Here is a 13552-nt window from a genome sequence, read left to right as displayed (position 1 = left end):
TGTCTGTGCTGGTCACTGTCCATTCTTGGGTCCACTGGCTGCCCTTCCCTGTTCAGCCTGACTCCCTGCAAACTGCGTTTCTCAGGCTCCTTTGCCAACTGGCTTCTGGTTAATTTCTGCCAAAGAGAGGCACTGGGAGGAGACTGGGGAGAGGAGGGGAGTAAAACCCAGGTTATCCTCCCCATTTTCTTTCTCCGTCCCCTGCCCCAGCTCTGCCTTCTGTGGCTTCTCAGCAGACATGTGCTTCTGGCTCCCTGGGGTCCGGGAACATTCCCTCCTAATTCTTCAGTCCCTCCAGCTGTGTGTGGGTGGGGATCTCTACGTCAATCCACCAGCCCACTTGGCTTTTCAGTGCTTCCAGCACCCCCTAACCAGCTCCTGTATGAATTCCCTCTACTGAAATGGCTGGTGCAGTCTCTCTGGTCCTTGCTGGTCCCTGATTGATAAACACACAATGATAATACATCAGTTTCTCTCCCCACAACTTATTTCAGTCTTCATAAAACTATTCAGGCTGGGATTATCCAAATTGATATTAACAAAGCCTTCTATTTAAAAATTACAGGGAGGACTTCCCTGGTGGCGCAGTGGTTGAGAGTCCACCTGCTGATGCAGGGGACACGGGTTCATGCCCCGGTGCAGGAGGATCCCACATGCTGCAGAGCGGCTAGGCCTGTGAGCCATGGCCGCTGAGCCTGCACGTCCAGAGCCTGTGCTCCGCAATGGGAGAGGCCTCAACAGTGAGGGGCCCTAATATGGCAAAAAAAAAAAAAAAAAATTACAGGGAAAAGTAATTTTAAAAGAGGCAGTAAATGAAGATAAAAGCTGAAATAAATACATTGCAAAACATAAAGCTGTAGAATGATAAATTAGTTCAAATAGTGGTTTTTTTGATAAGACTACTAAAATAAACAAACCTCTGTCAAATATAATTAAGGGAACATTTTTAATTAGAAATGAGAAAGGAGATAGGACAAAATACAGAAAATAGATTTTTTTCCTCCAAATCCAAAGAGAATGTTATGCACACTTGTAGGCTAATAAACTGAAATCTTCAATGAAATGAATAATTTCTAGAAAGATATAGATTACTAAAAATAACTCAAGAAATATAAATCTAAACAGAATAACCGAAGAAGAAGTTGAAGAAATAATTTGATAACAACTAAAAAAAATGCAGTTTGTCCCAATGTTTCCACCAGAACAATTTTCATACTTTTAAGAAACAGATGGTTTCAATGTTGCATAAAATATCCAGAGCGCAAAAAGAGATAAGAGTACGTTTATGTCCATTAGGCAAAGCATGATCTTCTTCCTAAAATCTGATAATGATAAAATACACAAAAAGAAAATTACAGGCACATATCACAAGTGAATATGGATAGGAAAAGCTTAAATAAAATCCTCACTCTAAAAAGAAACTTGTCTTACTTTAACTCTTTAGTTGGTTTTTCTTTTTTTCTGGTTAACAGCTTCATTGAGATATAATTCTTATGCCATAAAAAATATAAAACACTTTATGAATTTATCCTTGCACAGGGGCCAGACTAATCTTCTCTATGCCGTTCCAATTTTAGCATAGGTGCTGCTAAACAGAGCACAGGAGATGATAACTTCATAAGTTAAGTTGAAATAAATTATGAAGGATGGTCAGTTTGTACATTATAAATAACCATTGGACAAAACTAATATAACTCAAATCAAAGGGAAAATATCATCTGGAGAAAACATTCACAGCAAATGTAACAAAGGGTTCATGTCTATGTTATGTAAAGAACTTATACATATTGATGCCAAAACATTAAGTCCCCAATACGTAAACTAGCAAAAAACTAGAGAAGACAATTCATAAAAACAGAAATACTACTAGTAAACAAGCATCTGGGAAAACACTCAACTTCTCTTGTAATCAAAGAAATGCCCCCTCAAATAATGTGGTAGCATATTACACTCACTACATTAGAGGAACTTTAGAAACTATCCAGAATTACAACACTGCAGTAAAACCAGTCCCCACACATGCCATATAAATTGATATCAACTCTTGGCGATACATATCAGGAACCATCTTAAAAGTCCATAATATCCCTTTATCCTGAGGATATTTTAAAGAATAAAAATTAAAGCTACATGAGATGTTCATTGCAATGTCATTTTAACAGCCAAAATAAATAAATGAAAGACCACCTAAATCCAACAACAGGAAGATTATTAATGAAAGGCTAAAAATGACTGTTTAGGGCTTCCCTGGTGGCACAGCAGTTAAGAATCCGCCTGCCAATGCAGGGGATATGGGTTCGAGTCCTGGGCCGGGAAGATCCCACATGCCGTGGAGCAACTAAGCCCGTGCGCCACAACTACTGAGCCTGCACTTTAGAGCCCGTGAGCCTCATCTACTGAAACCCACACGCCTAGAGCCCGTGCTCCGCAACAAGAGAAGCCACCGCAACGAGACGCCCGAGCGCCACAATGAAGAGGAGCCCCCGCAGCCGCAACTAGAGAAAGCCTACGTGCAGCAACAAAGACCCAACTCAGCCAAAAATAAATAAATAAATAAATTTATTTTAAAAATAAAAATTACTGTTTAGAACTATAATAAAAACTACACTTTATCAAGCACCCTCATATACACAACTCCTTTCAGTCCTCAAGGGTCCCAGGAGGTGGGAAGGAATCACACTAACCGAGACTCAGAAAAATTAAGTGATTTGCACAAGTGACTCTCAAACACTTGCTACCAAATTCCAGGCTCTCTCAATGTTAAAGTGGGTGGTTGTGAATATCTGCTCTGAGCCTCAGTTTTCTTGTCCAGCAAATAGGGCTAATAAGAATACCTAAAGAGTAGTTAAGAGAATCCAATGAAGCTCTTAAATGGCTGTGAACTCTTAGCACAGGGTATGGTACACAGTAGCACTCAGTAAATTTTAAGAATAATGCTAATACAAAGTTGTATCAATTCAGTACCATTACAGCAATGTAAATATGTCTGCAAGCAGATGAGGACCAGAAAGAGGAAGGAATAATGCAAATGTATGCTGCAAAAGCAAGGCAAGAGCAAAAGAATCACTTTTCTTTTTGGAATTATTTTGGTTTTAGTACAATAAGTCGAAATCTGGAGAGAAAAAGAATATACCAAAATCTCCTAAAAAGGAATTGGCATCTTTGGAGGAGCCGCATATTAAATCTGGGATCACTGCCTCCAGGACACTTGAAATAATAAACTCAGCATATGTGCCCCCTGGAGACGTCACATGGTGTGGGGAACTGGCCAGCGGATGGCGCTGTTTCACTTTCCCAAGGGACCAAGGAAGCATTTATTGGCCTCAATAATATATTAGTGCTAGTTGTTCGGTCTTCCTTAAAGATTCTTTTTTTTTTTTTTTTTTTTTCTTCTTAAAACTGAGGCTCAGAAGCATCTCAAACAAATCTCCATGTAGTTGGGAAATAGATCCAAGTCCACTCCTGATGAACAGCAACATCCCACGGGAAATGCTTTGCAGTGAGGAAGGTCATCAGCAGGGCCAAGGAGAATGTCGTTACTTCTCCCTTTGGTCCTGTGACTAGAAGCTACCATCAGTGTTCAGCAAAGACTTAGCTGGTGTTAGCCCCCCCAGGTTTTTAACCTACAAACTGGGAACAATTCAAACCACCAGAGAGAGAGTTTTCAGAGTAATGAGGGAAAAAGCTAGAGGTGTCCCTTGGCTTTTCCTCCCAAAAGTCAGCAAGTCCTGAAAATCTCTACTACAAGGGCATAGGTAGAAAGTAACTCCACTCTCAGCATCTACATTGTGACAGGCTTGTAAAGGACAGGTAGGAACTGGTGTAGCTGTGGTATAGAAATGAAGTCGATCCAGGCTGTTGTCTTGAGCTTGAATCGTCAGCAACTGCCTGCATGAGTCAGAACTTATGCAGTTGGTATATGAGCTCCAATAAAGGAAGTGACAGTTCAGCAAAGGATATAAATTCAGAAGAGAAATGTCAGGCGATGACACAGAACCCAGCATGACCAGAGGCTGAATCATACAGAGCGCAGACTCAGGTCCAAACAACACTCCCCTACTTGGGACGTCAAATAGGCATCTCAAATTTAATATGTCAAACACGAAGCTCCAAGTCTTTGCCCTCACCTGCTCTGCCCACAGCCTTCCCGTCTCAGGTAACAGCAATGCCATCCTTCCAAGCCCTCAGCTGGAGTCTCGTTAACTCCTCTTTTTCTCTCATATCTCACATCCAATCCATCAGAAAATGCCATGGGCTCTATCTTCAAGATACACCCAAATCCCTCCTCTTCTCATCACCTCCACTACCACCCCCGCTGCAATCCAAACCACCATCACCTCTTGCTGGTCTTCTCGTTATAGCCTCTTAACTGGTCTCCCCACTTCCACCTTTGCCCACCATTCACTTTCTTCTCAACACAGCAGCCAGAGGGATCCTTTTAAAATCAAAGTGGGAGGACACCTTAAAAAAACGAACCCATTAAAGAGCTAATAAACTGGTTTTCATCAAAATTAAAGCGACTCTCCAGAAAAGTAATACAACATGAATGAACCTTGCTAAGTGAAATAAGCCTGTCACACAAAGACAAAACTACATTATTTCAGTGCTATGAGATACCTAGGGTAGTCAAAATCATAGTCAGGAAACAGAATGGTGGTTGCCAGTGTCTGGGGGGGAAGGGAGAATGGGGAGTTTTTGTATAATGGGTGTAGAGTTTTCGTTTTGCAAGGTGATACTGGTCACACGACAATGTGAATAGTCTTAATATTAATGAACTATACACTTAAAAATGGCTAAGATGGTAAATTTTATGTTATGTGTATTATATCATAATTAAAACTTTTTTAATTCTCAAATTGCACATTTTAAATATGTATAGTTTACTGTTCGTCACTTTACCTCAATAGAGCTGTTTTTTAAAATTTTTTAATTACATTTTTTAAAACTAAGTAGGATCATATCCCTTCTCTGCTCCATGTCTTCCATGAGCTTCCCATCTCATTCAGAGAAAAAGCCAAAGTTCTCGGAATGACCTACGAGGCCCTACACAATCTGGCTCTGAAACCAGTGTGCCCTCATTCCCATTTCTCTCCCATTCACCCCACTCCAGCTACACCGGACTCCTTGCTGTTTCTCAAACACACCAGGTGCACTCCGGGGGCACTGACATGTCCTGTCTGCTTTGCCTGGAAAGTTTTCCCCCCAGGTAACTTTGTGGCTCACTTCCTTACCTCTTCCAAATCTGTACATGAATATCACCCTCTTAGAGGGGCCTTTCCTGACATGGTATTTAAAACCGAAATACTTCCCCACCCCCTGAGTCCCCATCCCCCCTCTCTGCTTTATTTTTCTACATAGCACTTATCACGGTCTAATATACCACATTTTTCTTATTTATTTTGCCTGTTTCTAATCACTAGAATTAAGCCAGAAATACAGGAATCATATTGTTTTGTTCACTAATTATACCCTCAGCAACTGGTACAGTGCCTGGCACATAGCAGGTGCTTGAAAAATATTTGTTGAATAAATGAATGAGTAAGTGAATAAACGAATGAAGGAACATTTATCTGACCTTGACAAACAAGTGTAAGGATCCTTTTTGAAGATACCCCAACCCAGTCTATATAGCTGGATATCTATCAAGCTTTTCCAACCGTCATGAAAGTACTCTGATACGACGCCGTCAGCATTCCCTTTCTATATCATCAGTGGAGGCTCAAGATCACATGGGCCACAAATGGCAGAGCCAGCATTTAAACCAAGAATTTCTCATCAGCTACCAAGTCCCACCATGCCACCCTGAGTACCTAAACTTTTTTCAACTTTCATATCCTTTCACTTCATTCATAATGGCATTGCTGACAGATCTTAGTTGAGCAGTTAACCCTCGTGCCATAAATTTCTATTTGTCACACCCAAAACTCAATATATTAGAAGGCTACCCTTCTGGTTTTTAAAATGGAAATTGATGACATTGTATGCAGGAGCATAGGAGCTGCAAATCCTCACCCAAATCTCTCCATCTACCTGAAGGCAAAAATAGAAAAGTCGGAAGCACTCAGAGCTGCAGGCCCTCCCCGCTGGAGATATTATACCACCATTCCAGGCCCAGGTACCCCACACTTAGGAGGTCCAGGGTTTGGTTTAGCAGCTGGGGCGTACAAAGAAAGAGGTGCAGCTGGAGCCACCCATGCGAGGACAGCACTCTCCCCCTCAGCCCTTGAGGTGGCCTGACATCCCTGAGCATCCAGAAAAGAACACAAATAGACAGGTTTTTATGAGGGCTGTAACCCAATTGACAAAGGCGAGCTCTCTCAGCCTGGAAATGTCCCTGCTCTGAACCAGTTGCCTTGCCAACAAGCCACATGTTTCTACTCTGCAGAATCCAATTTCTGAGCAATGTGACAGTGACAGGTCCAGAGACATGATACAATTCCAAGGTGCCTTTGAACACCTGCTGAATAGCTAAGAACAATGTGGATCCCTGGATGTACTTAGCAACATGGGAGGCACACTAGGCAAAGGCAGGTAGTGCCCAGTTTATGCAACAGCCCCCCACTTACTCCACCCCATCCCAGCATTTTACAAACTAGAGGTAACATGTAGCCTTGTCCTTTATCACCACCATCATTATAATCTTTGTAAATACTTGCATGAGACTCACTCTTTAAATGTATTAAGCTATTTAACGGTCATGACAACCCTATGAGGTAGGTATTATTAGTATCCCATTTCAGATGATAATTTGAATAATTGCTAATTATTTGAAAAATTGATAATTTACCCTAATTCACATAGCCAGAGAAATGCAGAGCCAGGATTTGAAACTGGACAGTCTGCCTCCAGAATCCATCCCCTTAAACACTTTGCTATACTATCAATCTCCAATATTCCCTAAATGGTAAAACCAAGAGATTGTTCTAGTTATCATTACTGCATAACAAAGCACCCCAAACTTCATAAAGTAAAATACCCATTTTATTATGCTCATGGACAGTGTGGGTCAGGAATTTGGACATGACACACTGAGGGCACCTTGTCTCTGTCCACAAAGTCTATCTGGGGTATCAGCTAAAAAGATCTGAAGCTAAGACTGACTCAACAGCTGGGGATCAGTATCGTCTGACGGCATCTTCATGCCTGGCAGGTGATGCTTGAGATCCACTGGGACCTCAGTTGGGTCTGTCAGCACCTACCTGTGGTCTCTCCGTGTGGCCTGGGCTTCCTGTCAGCATGGTGGCTGGGCTCCAAAGCAAGTGCCCCAAGACACAGAAAATAGAGCTGTCAGCTTTTTTTTTTTTTTTTTTTAACAAGTAGGTTGTTTGTTTGGGGTTTTTTGTTTTTGTTTTACATTTTAAAATTTTTTGACCACATCACGTGGCATGTGGAATCTTAGTTCCCCAACCAGGGATTGCACCTGCACCCCGTGCACCGGCAGCATGGATTCTTAACCACTGGGCCACCAGGGAAGTCCCCAGCTGTCAGCTTCTTAAGGCTAAGACCCAAAAACTGGCACAGTGTCATTTCCACCATATTCTATTGGTTAGGAAGTCACGAAGTCCACATTCAAGGGGAGGGGACACAGACTCCAGCTCTCATTAGTCCAACCCCTTCAAGTTCTAGCTGAACAGCTGAAGTTCAGAGAAGTTAAATGATTTGTCCAAGATCATATAACGTGTGTTAGTGGCAGACAGAACCCAAGTGCCTCTGTGCCCTGTCTCATACTCTATGCCACTGCTTCTCACTTGGCTGCACCTTGGAGCTGTCTAAGGAACTTTTAAAAGTGCTGATGCCTGGGACATCCATGGTGGTGCAGTGCTTAAGACTCCGCTCTTCCAGTGCAGGGAGTGCAGGTTCGATTCCTGGTGGGGAAACTAGGATCCCACAAGCTGCATGATCAATTACTTAATTAATTTAATTAAAATGCGGATGCCTGGGTCTCATCTGCAGAGGTCCTAATTTGTTTGGCGTGCGACCTGTTTGGTGGGCATGGAAATTTGTAAAATCTCCCCAGGGTCTGTAATGTGCAGCAGTGTGAGAGCCATGCTCTGTGCAATTTCCCACGATGGTTCCATGCAGGCGACACAGGCCACTGTTTCACTGTGGCTCAGCATTCGCAGAGGTCCTAGCCTGCCATGGGGACAAGCCTCACCAGGAACAGATTTCTGACACCGTCCTCTGGATCACAGACTCCATCCTGAACCATTCTCCTTTCTGAGATACCTCTCCTCAGCTCCTTCCCCTCCCCACCTCCCAGGTGCCCCTCAGAAGCCAGACTCCTTTCACACTCAACTCCTCAACTGTGAGTCAAGTCCACATCTTGGCCACCACCTGCCAACTCCAGGAATTCAGTTCTACCTTTGGGACCCTCAAGAGTAGAGACCCAAAGGCCACGTCCTCCTGCTCCATCCACCTCGCCCCCTGGATGACCGCTAAGCCCATATTTGGAGCCCCCTCCAGCTCCGAATATGTCTTCCTTCCTCCTACTGGGCCATACAGCACTGCTGTAAGAGTGCTGTCTAAATCATGCTTTAAAAGGTTGCTTCTGTGAAACCACTGGTCAATTTGCTGGGAAACTAAAACTATCAACTTGGTTATTTCACTGAAATAATTGGTCAGTTGCATCATATGTCACGCATTATAACAAACTGGCCAGAAGCATTGGCCTAAACAAATATTTTCAGTGTTTCTCCTCAGATTTAAATTCTCACGAGGCTGGATTTAAAAAAAAACAACAAAAAACATACCAGTGGAGAAGCAGCCTTTCTGATTTTGCTATTCTACTGGATTTACTGATTTATATTAGGTCAGGAGAAGATCTCCTGAGAATAATTTTATAAAATATATTTACTCTTCACTTTACACAAAGATGAACCTTTCTAAACTTCCCAGGCAATTATTTTTTTGTAAATTGAACTTTGCTGTAAATGTTCCAAAGAAGAGGCATTTAAAGGAACGCTTTATCAAGGATCATTATACTACTTTCTCCAATTTTGTGTTTGCTTGAAAATTTCTATAATAAGATTAAAAAGGAAGGAAGGGAGAGAGGAAAGGAGAGTGGGGGTGAGTGGGGAGGGAGGGAGGAGAGCTGGTCACCCAAGGAGAGTCTATGGTAAAGTGAAAAATCTCTGTGTAAGGTAATGTAAATAATACCCTCCCTGCCCAAAAAACAACAACAAAAAAACCCAAACCTGCATTATTATTTCTGTGTGAGTATGTATATGTGTGTGTTTTCAAGCTGTATATATATGTATACGTCAACACATATAAAACATACATATGATTTTTAGCATATATATGATATATATCATATACATTTTATAAATTCTAACTTCTCTAGTCTAAAAATCTAAAATAATTATTCTTATAAAGCATTCATCTCCATCAGTCTTCATTTCTCTCTCTCTCTATTTAGGTCTCACTGCTGGGCAAGTGAGAGGCTCACATCCAGCCTGGCTTACAAGAATCCCATCTGCTTTACACATGCGTATATACTACAAGACATAGTCGCTCTTTGGGTGGACAGAGCAACATTCCATGCAGCCTGCAATCACTTCTTCCATGCGCCCTTTCATCTGCCTTGGTTTTCCTCTGTAAATTCTTAGTCCCACTCCAGTCCACGATAGAGTTCGTCAATTCTTCCTCAGTGCCCCATTCACTGACATAAACTCTGAAAGGCACTGCTTTGCAGATCAAAGGGCTTACGAGGTGCTCACCTAATGTGGATTCCAAGGGATTGGACAGACAACAAAGGGAAGCCAGTAAGAGCCCGAAGACCTGTGGGTCCTCACAGCCCCAGAAGGAGCATACGCTGTGCCAGAAACTAGGGCTCGGCAACGCCTTCAGGACGTCCTGGAGAGCCACGGTGGATTCTCACTCCTGCTGTTATGTTTTTATTTCCATCCTTCTCTCTGCGCACATAGCCTGGCAGGCACTTGAACGCCCAGTCATCAAAATTAAACAGCGGATGACATGATTCCCTGACTCCTGACTTAGGTTCCCCTGACAGAATTCTTTCCATCAAGAACATGAGCTAAAAGACCCAAAGGCGATGCTGAATCCTTGGTCCCTAAACGTATTTTCCTCAGAATACACTTCAGTCAAAAAGAATCCAGTCCTCTTCTACTCCTTGTAGACCCTTCAAAGGAGAAACTGCTAATGATAATTCCCAAACGGGAGAGCTCTGCCATGTGAACCTGACACAGTATCTTAGTCTTTTTTCAAATTTCTCCTTTCCACCAGATGTATCATTGCTGGTATCACCACATCCCTTCACCCATTCTTAAGTATTAAAATAGGGAAATTTTTAAAAAATCAGTCAACAAATGTGCATAAAATAATTTCCAGCAAAATCTTTCCAGCAGAAAAAGATATAACTATAAATGTTGAAGTTGTAAGCCATGGGATGGTCATTTTTATATATAAATACATAACAATATATTCCATGAAGGGTAGAGACCAGCCATTGGCTGATATATTAAAAGCCAGTGTTTAAGCTGATAAAAATTATATGAGGGGCTGACCAATGTCTAAGTTAACAAAAATTATAGAAAATACTAACTGGGATGGTTTTCTTCAAAATGGAAACAATGTTGAAATTCTCAGTTCTTTCTTTCCAAACTCTTTATTTATTACTCTCCCAAGAGAAACCTTTGAATGAATGCCTCCTATCGGCCTGTGGCAAATTGTGTTGTCTAAAAATTGCCTCCGTAACACTGCTTATCTCACATGTACTTTGTACAATGTGATTTCTGAACCCCTCTCATTGAGATGTGGGGATGTGGTTTCTCCTCCTGAATCTGGGAGGGCTTGTGACTGGAGTAAGTGATGTATTGCAACTTCCAAGGCTAGGTCAAAAGATGTGGCTCTCTTGATATGCTTAATCTGAAATGGAGTCCTCATGCTGTGGGGAAGCCCAGGCAGAGGCCACATGTAGTTGTTCCAGTCAACAGCAATAACCACCACACAGACATGTCCTGAGGGAGCCTTTGAGGTGACTCCAGCCCCAGCTGAAACCATATGGGAGACCCTGAGCAAGAACCATCTAGCTGAGCCCAGTCAACCTCCAGAACCATGAGAGATAATAATAAAATAGTTATTGTCATTTTAAGCCACTAAGTTTTCGGGTAGTTTATCATGTAGCAGTAGGTAACTGGAACATATTGTAAACCATCAGCCATAACACAATTGAACAGTATGCATACAATGATAGTATTAGAAGAAAACTTAATTTCATCAAGACTAGTTGTCCATCCAGTGATGAGCCTCTTCAAATAAAACCTTAGTCCTGGGACTGCCCTGGTGGCACAGTGGTTAAGAATCCACCTGCCAATGCAGGGGACACGGGTTTGATCCCTGGCCCACGAAGATTCCACATGCCGCAGAGCAACTAAGCCCGCGCGCCACAACTACTGTAGCCCATGCGGCTAGAGCCCGTGCTCTGCAACAAGAAAAGCCACCGCAATGAGGAGCCCGCACACTGCAACGAAGGGTAGCCCCCGCTCACCGCAACCAGAGAAAGCCTGCATGCAGCAATGAAGACCGAACACAGCCAAAAATAAATAAATTAAATTAAATTTTAAAAAAACCTTCATCCTCTGCAATATTCAGAGCAACCACATATGCATCTGCTATTTTGATCCTGAAGAGTTATAACAAGCATAATAATTAAGAGTTTAGACTCCAGAGCCAGACAGACCTGGACTGGAGTCCCAACTTTGCCAATTTCTAACTGTGTGAACTTGGGCAAGTCACTCCAATTCTCTGTTTTCTCACATGTAAAACGTGTTAATAATAGTACTTATCTCATATGGTTATTGTGTCAAATGAGATGTGTGCAAAGCATGGTGCCTAACACGGAGTAAGTGTCCAATAAATGAGGTCCCATTATTGTGGTAGTTGATGATGATGTTATTACCAATATTTTTCAACATCAGCCTGTAAATATATTTCACATCATATACCTTCCATAATCCTGAAAAGTAGGACTTATCATTATTCACAATTAAAGAAACCAGTTCAGAAAGGTCACTTGACTTGCCCAACATCACACAGCCTGAGGACTGTCTCCCAGTTCACTTCCCTCTTTCACCACAGCAGCCTCTCTACCAAGTGGCTTTCCAGCCTATGATGAAGCACTTTCAATGGTGGGGAACTCACCACCCACTCAGGCAGCCCTAGTAATCCATCTTCTAGTAGCATGTTTATCCTACTGAGCTGGAATCTATCTGCATGCAACGTCCACCCACTGGGCTAACTGCCCTGTAAGGCCACCAGGATCAAATCTGCTCTCTCTTTCACATAATGGCCCCTGAACTTCTAAAGACTCAATAGTGCAACCCCCACCAAGTCCTCTTTCCTCCAGCCCAACATCCCCAGGTTCTTTAGCCATTCCTCCTCCGGCACATGCTGACGAATCTCCTTCCCATCAAGGCCTCCTTCTCTGCCTCAGGCTTGACAAGAGGCATATACTATTGATGATGGAAAAGCTTTCATCCTGCCCCTGGAGGCTTGTAATACATTTATGCTTTCTCAGGATGACACATACTCCAGGAGTACTAAGAATTACTGTCAATCTCTGTGGCATTGTAAAGGATTCTGGCATTTCACCATATCATCTTTTTTCTTTTCTCCCAAGGGTCTGCCTGCTTGAGAAAACTGTCATATTCTATAGCCAAGAGGAGCCAAAGTGTTCTGAGGCAGATAAGCATACCTCTGCCATGTAGTTTCTTCCAAACACTTTCCTGATGCATCAGCTGTGGGAAAGGAGGTAAAATAACCTGCAGTCATAGATACTGCAGGCCTCAACAGCCTTAGAAAGAAGGAAGTGTCTTTGTCTAGGTTATGCTGCAGTAACAAAGAGCCCTACAGTCTCTGTAGCTTAACAATAAGATTCCACTTTTTATTCAGGCAAAGTTCACTGTGGATCTGGCAACACCCCAAGGCAGCCTCACGGATCCAGAAGGTTTGCCATTTTATAGCTGCACACCTGGAAGACATGGCTTCCAGGACACTGTGGCAAGGGAAGAGCCAGCTCTTAATTGCTTCAACCTAGAACTGACATAGATTACTTTTGCTGATAGCCCAGGGGCCAGAACTAGTCACATGGCTGTGGGTGAGCCCATGGATAGATATTCAAGGAGCAGTAAGTATTCTACCACACAATCTTAGAGGCCCTTTGACCCTGAAACATCTCCTGCTTATCTGGTTAATCATCATGACACCAAGCTTCCCCACATCCCCTTCTGATGACTCACAGGCTCCTCAGCAGCCATAGTGTTTGACGGCTGCTGTCACCAGTGTCACCCTCTGAGCCCCTGCATGCTGATTTTTATTGGCAGCTACAGACAGCTCCCTCCCATCTCTCTCTGCTGCCACTGACTTCCTTAAGGCCCTCATCATTTCTTTTCTGAATCTATCATCATAGTGTTCTTAACCGGTTTCCATCCCTCTCTCTGCAACACCACCCTCTATTATCTTTTATAAATTCTAATCTGAGTATACCTTTATTCTGCTTCAAATCTTGCCATAGCCACTGTGCCAAAAGGAC

The 13552-nt window shown here is 42.6% G+C and overlaps 1 pseudogene; it reads right to left on the bottom strand.

Moving 5' to 3' along the window:
- Window positions 1-1501: 1501 nt before the first annotated feature.
- Window positions 1502-1601, bottom strand: LOC116741078 (annotated as a pseudogene).
- Between the last annotated feature and the right edge of the window lie 11951 nt (window positions 1602-13552).

Source organism: Phocoena sinus, chromosome 15 (assembly GCF_008692025.1).
Source record: "Phocoena sinus isolate mPhoSin1 chromosome 15, mPhoSin1.pri, whole genome shotgun sequence".
Classification (NCBI taxonomy): Eukaryota; Metazoa; Chordata; class Mammalia; order Artiodactyla; family Phocoenidae; genus Phocoena; species Phocoena sinus.
Note: the sequence above shows the minus strand (reverse complement) of the source record. Positions and strands in the feature narration are given on the sequence as shown.